We start from the raw sequence: 12138 nt of genomic DNA on the forward strand, positions 1-12138 counted from the left end.
CTACTTTTGTATCTTTGGGGTAAATACCCAGTAGTGCAATTGCTGGATCGTATGGAAGCTCTATTTTCAACTTTTTGAGGAACCTCCATACTGTTTTCCAGAGTGGCTGCACCAGCTTGCATTCCCACCAACAGTGTAGGAGGGTTCCCCTTTCTGGCAGGAGCATTTGTAACAGTGAAACAACTGGGAGCAACTTAAACAGCCAATGATCAAAAAAGAATAAAATGCATACTGATGTCTTCCATGCAATATGAGTGGACTGAAGCAATGCTTCAAAGCAAAGGTCATAACGTGGGGATGTGAAGTGGAAGAGAAGGCAGGAGTGGGGGCTCTGGGCTGATGACTAAGGTTAAATTGGACTCTTGCATGGCTGTAGGACCTCAGCAAGTTCCTCTGTTTGCCTTACGTCCCTCAGTCGTGAGGAGGGGATAAATTATACCTATTCTGTAGGGCTGTGTGAGGTTTAGAAGAAGCAATGCTTGTAAAGCCTTGACCCAATGCCTGGCATGGGGTATGGGCTTGACAGATGTTCACCATTATTATTAAATATATGGTCTCAACTTATGATGCGGTCAAAAAATACCAAAAGTTCCTTCAAAGACTAGATTTCTTTGGGCTATAGGATTGAGGATGAGTGATTTATTTCTTCATTTATAAATTCTGTCCTTTGCAATATTCTGTAATTATTATACTGGTCTTTTCTTTTGTCCCCCACCCGCTTTTCACCAGAAAAAAACTGACCCTTACTGACCTGTTGTGTCTCCAGGAGGCTGATCCCTATGGACTGCATCACCCAGGGTCCCTTGCCCTCGGGCTTCTAGTTGGGTTCAGCCGGTGCCTGGGTCTGGCAATGGGTATGTCCTTTCACACAGCCACTCCTGACTGGTGCCCCCCCCCAGCTTCTACCCCTCTCCCTTCAAGTGTAGGGGTGATAAGAGCTTCCCATTGTAGCTGGTCCTGGGGGCCTTGCTATCCCTTGTCCATTCATGAACCCTGCTCACCTCTCTGTAAATAATCCCTTCATTAAAATTTCTTCAAAATTCGAGCTGAGTATGCTTCTGTTTCTGCTGGGACTCTAGCTGATATAAGGAGTATACATTATTTTTATAATTGGGAAAATTTTACTTAAGAAGCACAAAGGACCACCCCTGCCTCCCACCTCCCAAAAGGGAGCACTCCTCATGGAGTGGAGAGGCCCCTCAGCTTCCAGACTTGAGGGTGATTATTTTTGTTTCATTTTTGAGCCCTCACATGAAATTAGGCTTCAGGCTAGAACACCTATTTCTTAGAAAAACACACTTTCTCCTGGAGAGAAATTCTAGAAAGCAGTTGCGGGCTATTGACAAACTATAATGCTGCAAAGGGATCTGGCCAAAAAGGAATCAAGAGGAAAATCTCCAAGGGGAGAAGGTGGCCCGGAAGTGGCTCATCACCTGCCGTGCCAGCTGTGTGCCCAGTTGGACAGTCGTGGACAGATTTGTGCCTTGAGTGGAGACCTGCCTCTGTCTGTGGCCACTGGAAACTCACCAGCCCCTGTGGCGTCTGGGCTCAGCAACTGCCAGGCTGCCAGGGGGTAAGTGATACAGTTTGTTCAGTCTGGGGGTGGGGATGGCGGTGCGAGGTGGTGATGGGGCTGGGCGGGGGGGGGGCTTGGCATGTCACCACGCACTGCTTCGCTCTTAAATCTCGATTGGCAGGCTGACTTTCCCCAGGAGGAAGCGTGGGGAGGAATCTCACAGTTGCAAGGCAATGAAGAGCTGCCTGGTGGGCCTCCCTCTCCGCCAAGAGGCTTTGTGGTTCCGAAGTTCCGGAGGGCTGCGTGAGGGGGAGGTGGAGAAATCAGCCACTCCACTCAGTACGCGTGTGGTCACCTTTGCAGAAACTTCCCAGCGGCAAATGTGTTGAAGACAGCGAGCTCAGGGGAGCCGGCAGGGGACAGAAGCATGAACCTGAAGGTGGGGGACAGGGGTGGGTCCAAGAAGAGAACTGTGGATGACTTATAAAGGAAAGGGTTGAGAGGTGAGGCTCAGTAAAAGGCAGTGTTGGACAAAGTCAGTTAGAAACTCCAGCCTCAATACTCTGGACCTGATTCTCTTTATACTATGAAATGAATTCTTATGTTGGTGAGCCTTCTTTTCCCCACTAACCTCTAAGCCCCATAAATAGGTGGACTACGTTTATCGTGTTCATTGTGACTCAAAATGAATTCACTGAATACTTAACTATATATATATTATATGTATGTATATATATATTATATGTATGTATATATACATATACATATACACACATACATATGTATACACATGTATATATACACATATATATATGTATGTATATGCTAAGCCCTGTGCCAAGTTCTAGGAATACAGAGATGAACAAAACATCCCTGCTCACAGGAGGTTTACAGACTGATGGGAGGGACCCACATTAAAAATATGACCACATATTTACCGCCTAGCCACACAGTAGAATGACCTAGCAGCTCTTGAAAAGTATCTATGCTTGAGTCCCTATCCTGCAAAGACTCAGATTTGACTGGTCTTGGAAGGGGCCCTGGCATGGATCCTAAGGTGATGCTAATGGTCAGCTTCATTTGAGAATTCTAAATATGCTCTAAATATGCTCATGGTTCCATGAAACATTATTCCCATGAAACATCCAATGACGGTCAGGTGAAGTTTGGAAAATAATGTACTAGATATATTAGAAACTCTAAAAAGTTATATAATAAAGAAACTTTACAGACTCTAGAAGTTCTATAATAAAGAAATATATTTAAACTAAAAAATATACCAAAAAAATAGATGTTTGTATAATTTGGGAACATTATTTGGAAAGGCATGGTAGAACTTATTAGGCATGATTTACATTAAATATTTAGAAATGCTCTCTGAAGAAATGACTTTATAATAGAGACCTGAACAATCAATGATACAAGGTCAGGGAATGGGAGGGGCAGTGTTCTAGGCAGAGGGATTGCCATGTGCAAATGTCCTGTGGTGGGATAAATGCTTTTAGAACAGAAAGGTGGTCAATGCTACTGCAATACAGAAGGTGAGGGGAAAAAAAAGACCAAGATTTCCGCCTTCAAGGAATTCATACCTTAGGGAAAAACTCACATATTCCAAAAACTCCAATTACTCTATGATCTATGATTTTCCAAATACAACAGAAGAAGAAGAAATCACTGTCAGGAATAATCTTTCACCAGCTGATAAAAAAACCCAGTTTCATGTTTGTCCCTAGGGAACTTACATAATTTTCTGAAACAGCAGAAATGCTGTCATAAGTATGTTGGCTTAGGGTAATATTAGTATTAGGTCATGTTTACTGAGCATTCAGGCTGGGTTAAGAGGGAGAAGTGATCTGGAGATTGAATCAAGATGCCAAACTGACACACATGCCTGCCTACCCTACCATTTTTCTCTCCAAATCCTTTAAAAGGAAAACAAGGTACAGTGTTTAAAAATATATCCATTAGCTAGAAAACAAAAAAGTGAGCCATATATACCCATTTCGCTCCTCATTTCCTCCTTAATCCCTAGCAGCCACTAATCTGTTCTCTATTTTTATAATTTTATTTTTTCAAGAGTGTTATATGAGTGGAACAATATGCTATGTAGTCTTTATGGATTGGCATTTTCACTCAGCATAATTCTAGAGAGATTCATCCAGGCTGTTGGGTATATCGATAATGTGTTCCTCTTCATTGCTAAGTATTATTCCATGGTATGAATCTATCATGATTGGTTTAGCCATTCACCAAATTGGAGGTCACCTGATTTGTTTCCAGTTTTTGGTTATTACAGATAAAGCTGCTATAAACAGTGAACAGGTTTTTATATGAACATACGTTTTCATTTTTCTGGGATAAATGCCTACTAGTTGGTAGGATGTATGGTACTTGTATGGGTTCTTTTTTAAAGAAACTGCTAAACTGTTTTTTGGAGTGCCTGTATCATTTTACATTCCCACCAGCAATGTTTGAGCAGTCCAATGTCTCTGCATCCTTGTCATTTGGTATTGTAAGTATTTTCAAATTTTTTGCTACTCTGATAGGCATGTAGCAAAATTTCATTGTGTGTGTGTGTTTTAAAGATTTATTTATTCTAGAGACAGAGAGGGAGAGAGGAGAGAGCATGTGTGAGAGAGTGGGGAGGGGCAGAGGGAGAGGGAGAGACAGAATCTCAAGCAGACTCCCCTTTGAGCAAGGAGCCTGACTCAGGGCTCCATCCCACAACCTGAGCCAAAACCAAGAGTCAGAGGCTTAACTGACTGAGCCACCCAGGTGCCCCTTTCATTGTGGTCTTAATTTGCATTTCCTTAATGCAAACCCAATGAGTTATTATTATATAGTGGAACGTGAATAGCTAGTAGTTGAGGAGGGAAAACAGGTACTACTCTGAAAGGATTATTTGAAACAAATTTTGAATATGATAATGGCAAAGTAGGGTAGGAAAGAGAAAAGAGGCAATTAGAGATTTGAGGAAAATATATAGGTAAGGAAATATAATCACAGTACACTATTTGACATTGCAATGTCAAAACTTACACACTCAGTGTGGGCCACACATAGTGACTTCCTCCCAAAGAATACAGGATGGAAGGGGTTAAAGCATAAATTTACAGTGGAGAAGCCAGACAAACACCACCTCAGCCAGGTGAACAAGGTCAGCATCAACAGTGATGAGTCATATTGGGAGCATGTACTCTTGATATGATGGCATGAAAATGGCTAAAACTACCTCTGTGGTCTTCTGCCACCAAACCCATATCCCCAGTCTAATCATGAAGAAGAATATCAGTCACATCCAAAAGAGGGACACTCTACAAAAGAGCTGCACAGTCTTCCTCAAAATTGTCAAGGTCATCAAAAAACAAGGAAAGTCTGAGAAACTGTCAGCCAGAAGAGCTCAAGGAGATATGATAACTAAACGTCATATGGGGTCTTGGATGGGGTCCTGGGACAAAAATAGACATCAGGGTCACTTGGGTGGCTCAGTCGGTTGAACAGCCAACTCTTTTTTTTTTTTTTTAAAGATTTTATTTATTTATTTGAGAGAGAGAGAATGAGAGACAGAGAGCATGAGAAGGAGGAAGGTCAGAGGGAGAAGCAGACTCCCTGCCGAGCAGGGAGCCCGATGCGGGACTCGATCCCGGGACTCCAGGATCATGACCTGAGCCGAAGGCAGTCGCTTAACAACTGAGCCACCCAGGCGCCCGAACAGCCAACTCTTGATCTGGGCTCAGGTCATGATCTCAGGGGCCCCATGAGATTGAGCCCCATGCTGGGCTCCGTGGTCAGTGCGTAGAGTCTGCATCGGATGGATTCTCTCTTTTCCTCTCCCTCTGCCCCTCCTCCCGTTCATATGCTCTCTCTCTCGTTCTTTCTCTCAAATAAATAAAATCGTAAAAAAAAGAGAGAGACATCAGGTGGAAACTAAGGTTATCTGAATAAAGTCAGGATTTTAGTTAAAACAACAACAACAACCAAAAACGTCCACACTCATAATAGTATAAACATTGTTGACTTAACTAAAAATGGAAATATAATTAAGTGGAGAGAATAAGGAACTGCAGGTGAGTGTGGTATTATGAGAGTTAAATTCTTTTCTGTTATCGTTATAACTGCATACGTAAGACCTGCAATTTCTACATCAAGAAAGAGCCATGGAAGCATATTAATGAAAGTAGACAGGGAATTATAAGAACTGGAGGAATTAGAACTGCTGGCTCTGAAGAGAAGGGGGAGAAGAATTTTTTTTTATTATAAGCCTTTTAGTACAAATTTGTTTTTTAATCCCATTCTTAGATAACTTTGGACAAAAATAAAAAATAAAAAGTGTTATATAAAAAGAGACAAACTTGCAGTTTGAGTAAATCAGTTTAACTATATACTCTTTATAAATGTTTCTCAAACGTCATGGGAAGGATGAAAATAGGAAGACAGAAAGGCAGCAGGCAAATGAAAACCTAGAAAGCACTGTTAATTACAGACAAAATAGAAGCTGAAGCAAAGAGCATTAAGCAAGACAAATAAAGCAGCTTCTCAGAGATCAAAGATCAAAGGGACAAACACTTTAGAAAAAGACAGGGATTTAAACAACACACACATTCACACTTTATACCCAGTGGAGTTTACACATTCTTTTCAAACACCAACGATGGTACATATTTAGCTACAAATAAGAGTTTTAAAATAGCTCAACAGTGTACTGAACATATTAAAACATTTTCTTAGTATGATAAAATTAGAAATTAACCTTAAAAATATAGCAAAAAAAAATATGGCCACTTAAAAGTTTAAAATGGCTTGCCAAAAAACCCTGCTTAAAGTGGAAATGATAAAGTATTTATAAATAAATGATGATTATAGCATCTCACTTTAAACTTTTTGGATGTGGACAAAGTAGTGGTCAGGGGAAAATTTATAGCCTTAAATATATGGACTAGAAAACAAGAAAAATAAAGGAACAGTAAGTTAAGTTGTCAAACTAAAAAAAAAAAAAAAAAAAAAAAACGAAAACAAAAACAAAAAACTGGGAAAGAAAGAATAAAGTAAACCAACAGAAAGTAGCAGGAATTGGCAAAGCTAAAGCCAGAAATTAATAAAATAGAAGATAAACAAGAAATAGGTTTCATGAATGAAAAGTTAATTCTTCAAACAAACCAATAAAATAGACAAATGTTGTTCAATAATTCTGAAAGACTTTTGAAATACTAAAGGGACCATGATCACAGTGGAGATTTAAAAATTATGTTCAACGCTATATCATTCATCATAATCCACATGGAACTTCCTTAATTGGTAAAGGTAACCTACCAGAAGCCTATCCTAGACGTCACACTTAATGGTAAAATATTAGATGCAAGTGGACAAAAGCAGGTAAGAGAGAAGGATATCTACTGTCCCACTTACTATACACAGTGTCCTGGGAACTAGAAACCACACTGACTCTAGTTAATGAAGTAAGATCTGAGAAAGAATAAAAAGTACTAGAAGGGAAGGACAAAATGATCCTTACTTAAAGATGGTGTGAAAAAAAATCGTAAGATGCAAGACAATCTACTAAAGAAAAAAAACCCCTCACCATTACTAAGAGAGTTCAGCAAAGCAACCAACGAAAGATTTCTTTTGAACTAGCACTTGCTCTTCTATTGTCCCACAAATAGCCAATTAGAGAATAAATCTTGAAAAGAGAATCATTCATAATAGCCATAAAACCTGTTAAATAGACTCCCCCCACCCCATGAAACTTAACAGTAAGTGTAGAAGACCCATATAAGAGAATTATGAAACTTTCCTGAATACATAAAATTCAACTTGATTAGGAAGACCGGTCTTGGATGGAAAGGCTCTCTCCAAATTAATTTAGGAATATGATGCTACCCCAGTACAATTTTGAAAATTAAACTTGACAAACCAATTCTAAAATTCATTTGGAAGAGAACATGTGTGCAAACAACTGTGACATTTTGAAAAAGATTACCATGGGGAGGGACTTGCCCTACCAGATGTTAAAATATACTATAAAGTTACTGTATGGTGTGAAAATTAATAAAAGGGAACACCATTTAAAATGGATTGGGGAGGCCAGAAGGGGGAGCCCTTACACCCTACCACTCATTGTCAATGACCCAACAGGAAGAGATGTACCTTGAAAGTCCATAGTACTTTACCTACTACTTTATTACCCAAGCAGGAAGAAAGGTTTTTCTCTTGCCCCAGCAACAGCACAGCCAATCAGAGACCTCACAACTCAACCAGTGAAAAACCACTATGCTTCCAACTCCTACTTTACTCCAATAGAGTTTGTTTTATAACAGCCCCACCCAACTGCCCCCTTTCCTCTTTGAAGGGTGTTCTCCTTTGTTCCCTAGACTTGTTGTAGCTTGCTTATCCCGACTTGCAAGAGTTGCAACTCTCTATGGTTGCTAAATAAACCTTTTTTTTTTTTTTTTTTTCTGGTGAAATGACTGAGGGTTTTTTGTTTGCTGTTTTTTTGATGGTTTTATTTTTAAGGTTAACAATGGCTATAGACAGGTGAGTGAGACAAAGAAAGGGACTGCATAAACTTTTCCATTTCTAGTTAATCCCAGAAGAAAATATTGGCCCAAGTAAAACAGAGACACATACAAGGATTGCAGTATTATATAATAGGAAAAAAAATGGAAACAACCTATGTCTATCAGTGGAAGAATGATTAGATAAATTATAGCACCTCTAGCTAGGGAATAGGAATACTGTACAGTGATTAAAAAGAATGAAGATCCAAACACACTGACATAGAAAGATATTTGATATATATGATACATTGCTGAATTAAAAATAAATCTAGGGGTGCCTGGGTGGCTCAGTCGGTTAAGTGTCTGCCTTTGGCTTGGGTGGTGATCTCAGGGTTCTGGGATCGAGCTCTGCATGGGGCTCTCCACTCAGTGTGGAGTCTGCTTCTCTCTCTCACTCTCCCTCTGTGCTCTTGCTCTCTTTTTCAAATAAATAAATAAAATCTTAAAATAAATCTAGTTGTAGGATTAGACAGTATGATTATTTTTAGCACACAAACAAACCTATACATCTGTGTGCTTATATATGTGGGTACGTGCATCAAGAAAGGATTTGTAAGGACATACATGGAACTCATAACAGATTAGTTCTGTGACAGGGATGGGACATTGGGGGAAGGGTAAATCTTTTACTTTGTCTTTTATATAACCTGTACTGTATTGTTTGAGGGTTAAAAACTTTCCTAAATGAAGAAAATGCAAAAAGGCTATTCTTTACAACATACTGTATTGGAGAAGAGTTTTAAGGTGGTTCACAAGATGGTGCAAGACTCAACTGGCTGGATCCTGACAGCTCAGCAACCAGGGGAGGAATCGAAAACTGGCCTATAAAGCCTGTGGCAGCTTAGAAGAAAAAACTTGAGTAGTGTTGCCATTCTCTTGCTCTCACTGGACGTGCTGCTTTTCCTCATCATACATTTAGTTGCTGAACTTATTTCCATATTTTTACTTGCATGCAAAAAATGTGAACCCACTGAGTTTCCTGTCCCTTGGACATAACATCTTCTGCCTCTCCTCATTGCTTCTCATCTGTAAACTTTTGGCCTCAACCCTGCCCAAACAGGCTAACTAAAATGATAAATCCTTTTGTTTTTTGAAATTGAATCACTTCAATCTAGTGATGAGGGTAGCTACCTCATGCTTAGGATCAGACTAATTCTTCAATTAATTAAACATGGAAAAGAATTATAGTCTCTAATGCAATGTACTTTTCTCTAATTACAAGGTATAGGAGGGAAAAATAATAGAAGGGGTAAAAATAATATAAATACTAAGCAGTGTGCACCCAAGCCCCACGAAGTCAGGTTTTTCTTAAGTCTTGTGAAAAGATGGCCCAAATGATTAAGTCATGGTCAAGTTCACACTGTTATTACAAATTGTCGACCCCAAGGATTTTCATGGACAAATGGTGGACTCTCCCTCCTAGAAGCTGCAGTGCCCCTGGACATCTCTCTGGAATTCTTCGGCCTCCTTTCTGGGAAAGAATTTGGAGGTGGTGGTTAGTAGAAGTACCACCTGGTCTTTGCAGGAGCAGATACACTACCAGCCCCTGGCAATCTCTGCAAGGAGAAATGCTTTTCAATTTTTTTTTTCTTTTAGAGAATGCCATCAAATGAAGAGCAGTTAAATATTTTGCTATTACAAGCCTTTGTAGGAAGGAATTAGGGTGGTGGCTTCTAATCTGTTAGAGAACAAGGTGAGAAGAGATGGGGAAGGGCACCACCCAAACCAGCATACTGCCCACACCCACTGGGGCAGCTACTGGAGCATCTCTTCATTGGCAAACCCCGAAGGGTGACCATGTCGAGTCCTGCTTTTAAAATAAAGATAGAAAGGAATTCATCCTGTGGATGGAAAACAGATGCTGCACTTCATCCGTTAGAGGATACTTTCTCCTTTCAATTTCCAACCCGGCAAAGAGCAACAAAATCACTTTTGAAAATGTTCTCTGCTCTGGGACTGCAGAGAAATGACATATCCTCTGCCGGAGCTGCAGACAGGTTACCCAAGGCGGGGCGGGGGTGGGGGTGGGGGCTGCGGAATGAAGTTCTGGCAAGTGTCCAAAGCATCAAAGCATTTGAAACAACTCTAGTTTGGCTCTGTAAGCCATGGAAATTGGTGAGATGGGACCAAAAGACGCCAGGGCTCTTTGAATCCAAGGAAGAAACATCTAGAAACAGTCACTCTCTTAGCCCCATTTTCCTGCATTTAGGGAAGATGCAGGCAGAAAACTCCAGTGGGTCTTACTCAAAACTGTTTCTGGGTTTTAAACTGAAACTGATGCCTTTAATGTCCAAGTTGTGATGGCAACTGGCCTGGCGCATGGCCCCTGGGCCTGAAAGAGGGCTTATAAAGAGATGCTCTTAAAAAGATTTCTGGATATCAATAAACTCTTAAAAAAATCAGAACATGTTGATGAGTTGAGTGTACACACGTGAGGAACGGAAGGATTCAGATTTTCTTTGAAACACAGGCTTCGGTATGAAGGGGGAAGAACATCCAGTTGTCAAACAGGCTTGAGGTCTTATGAACCCAGAAATTCTGGAGAGCAGTTTGAGATGTTTTCCAAACCCTAAATACTGTAGGGTTAAGCCTTCCCTCTAGCCAATTAGATAGCTGACATTTCATTCTGTGGATTTCTCGATTGTTTCTTCTTTTTTAAAGCAAACAAAATAATTAGCCTTGTTTCAGGGTAATTTTGCTAATATTTCCATGATTAAATAATTACTTCAACTCTGAATTAAAAACTGTCCTGCTGTCTCTGGGTACAGTAGGCAGTCAGCTGTTTTAATAACCCCCGAGGGTGGTCACGTTAAGGACTCAATTTATGACCTTATAGATTAACACAAGGAAACCTACTCCATAATGCAACAGACAATTCTATTTATAATGTTTAATTAATCCCCTCCAGTCACTAACAGAACCCACTTGTGGCTTTCGTTTCAACCCCACCCAAACACAAATCTCCTGAGATGAGACGTGTTAATATGTGAATGCTGATAGAATTTGCTGGCATGATGGTCGAGTATTAAATAGCTGACAGTCTGGATAAATTAGCTCCCGATAGCTCACTAATCAAATGTAAGAAGAAAATGTCGAGTTTGGCAGCACTGATGAAACCCTTCATCACAACCCTGAGCTGGAGAGAGGTAGAGAGAGAGGAAAATGTCCAGGTCTGACACTGCCTGAAAACACTAGCTCTGAATTTCAGGACGTCTTGGCAGAGCAGACAACCAAGAGAAAGTATCAGAACTGTATCGAAGGATGGCTGTGGGAGGCCAACCTGGTGGCTCCATTTGTCTTTTGTCCTTAGTACCCTCAGGCTGCCTTCTCTTTGATACAGAAAACCCAAAGTGGTAACCAACTCTAGGCTGCCTTACCTAAGGTGGTACAAACAGAGTGGAGTTACCTGGAAAACTCCAAGCACCTCAGAAAACTACAGGGTGTGGGCAGAGTAATTTTTGCAGACCTAGAAGATTCTCCCGGGGAATAGGCCCTGGGAAGGAGGCAGGAGGCTCATACACTACATGGACATAGGACTTCTGCCTTGTGGACTGGCATCTTGGAATATATGCATGGAGGACTTTATCAGGTTTTAGGACTGTTCAGGCTACTTCCATATGTCCTCCTGAGTCAGGAAAATCGATTTCGCTCTTTTTTGTCCACCCCATTTGAGAATCCACATAATGTGATAGTTCTGGCTCTGCTTGGTGTCTTTAGGCAAATTCCTTAACCTCAGTGCCTTAGTCCTCTCGTCCACAAAGTGGAAATCCTCACAGCGCCCACTTCTAGGGTGGTTGTGAAGATTGCACGGAGTTAGTACAGAGGATGGCTTGACCTGGTGCCCGGCATACAGTAGGCGCTCCGTAGCCTTGGCTGTTCTCAGCACAGCGTCACTCTGCTGTCTGTCTCCTCTGCCGCATTGGCTGTCATGGTTTCTCCTGGCCAGCTGCTGGACTTACTTCCCTATTCCTGGCCCACATCTCTTCCGGTACCTCATACACAGTCTTGCCAGCCAAATCTTTCACCGTCTACCTCTGATCCTGTCCTGCCTTATTCAGTGTTCTGCAG

General features: G+C 40.9%; 1 protein-coding gene across 1 annotated transcript in view; it reads right to left on the minus strand.

The window, feature by feature from the left end:
* ANKFN1 (ankyrin repeat and fibronectin type III domain containing 1) overlaps positions 1 to 12138 on the minus strand; it is a 156138-nt gene that overhangs the window by 110242 nt on the left and 33758 nt on the right. The window lies entirely within an intron of this gene.

The sequence above is a fragment of the Mirounga angustirostris genome, unplaced genomic scaffold (genome assembly GCF_029215605.1).
Source record: "Mirounga angustirostris isolate CCGP_5_RB_7025 unplaced genomic scaffold, mMirAng1.0.hap1 SCAF_17, whole genome shotgun sequence".
NCBI lineage: Eukaryota > Metazoa > Chordata > Mammalia > Carnivora > Phocidae > Mirounga > Mirounga angustirostris.